Source organism: Pempheris klunzingeri, chromosome 20 (genome assembly GCF_042242105.1).
Source record: "Pempheris klunzingeri isolate RE-2024b chromosome 20, fPemKlu1.hap1, whole genome shotgun sequence".
Taxonomy (NCBI): domain Eukaryota; kingdom Metazoa; phylum Chordata; class Actinopteri; order Acropomatiformes; family Pempheridae; genus Pempheris; species Pempheris klunzingeri.
The window spans coordinates 16009945-16010748 of record NC_092031.1 but is presented as its reverse complement, the minus strand read 5'-3'; positions in this window follow the sequence as shown (position 1 = coordinate 16010748).

Below are 804 nucleotides of genomic sequence, written 5' to 3'. Positions count from 1 at the left end.
CACCCCAAGGCTGCTCTGTCAGGGTTTATATCTTGTCTTTCAGGGGCTCAGGTCCTCCTTGGTGTGTCAGGGCCTTCATTGAAAAGAAGAATAAAACAAGAAAACAAAAGTACCTGCCATATTTGTGCACATTCAGGACAAATTCAAAGGAAACTGAAATATGGAGATGACGCCAACATCAAACTGGGACTGACTGCGTGCTCCTTGTCGGAATCGTCCCGTTGAGCACCGAGTGATTCAACCTTTCGAAAGCATGCTTGAAATGGAACGTCAACAATAAGGCGACGTTCAGGGTTTGTCCTGTGAAGGCAGTATTTAAACAGTTTAGGTGGAACATAGTGTAATTTCTCTTGACATTCTCTTAACTGGAAGCACTGACTTCTTCAACCACTTCTTTACAAGGACATTTACGTGAATGGATTTCTCGATGAAACTTCAAGTCTCGTTCGGCAGGCTAATGTTGAATGCAGACGACTGACTTCTATTTATCTGATATTTATCTTTAGGAATTAGTGCTACATTCTGGGAAATGCAAGTATTTGCTTTCTTGCTAAGAAACACAGAGACAGGAAAAGAGGCTAATTAGCCAGCCTAGCGCTATCTAAAAGTTCAACAAATGACCACCCACACCTCTACAGCGAACTAATGGACGCATTATATGTTGTTTGTTTAATTCTTAGGGGAAAAAAACATCGTAAAAACTACAAGTTGTGGTTTTGGAGTTGTAGTCTTTATGCTAAGCTAACAGGCTATAGCTAAGCTAACAGGCCGGCTCTAGTTAGCAGTTTTTTTTTCAGACTTTGG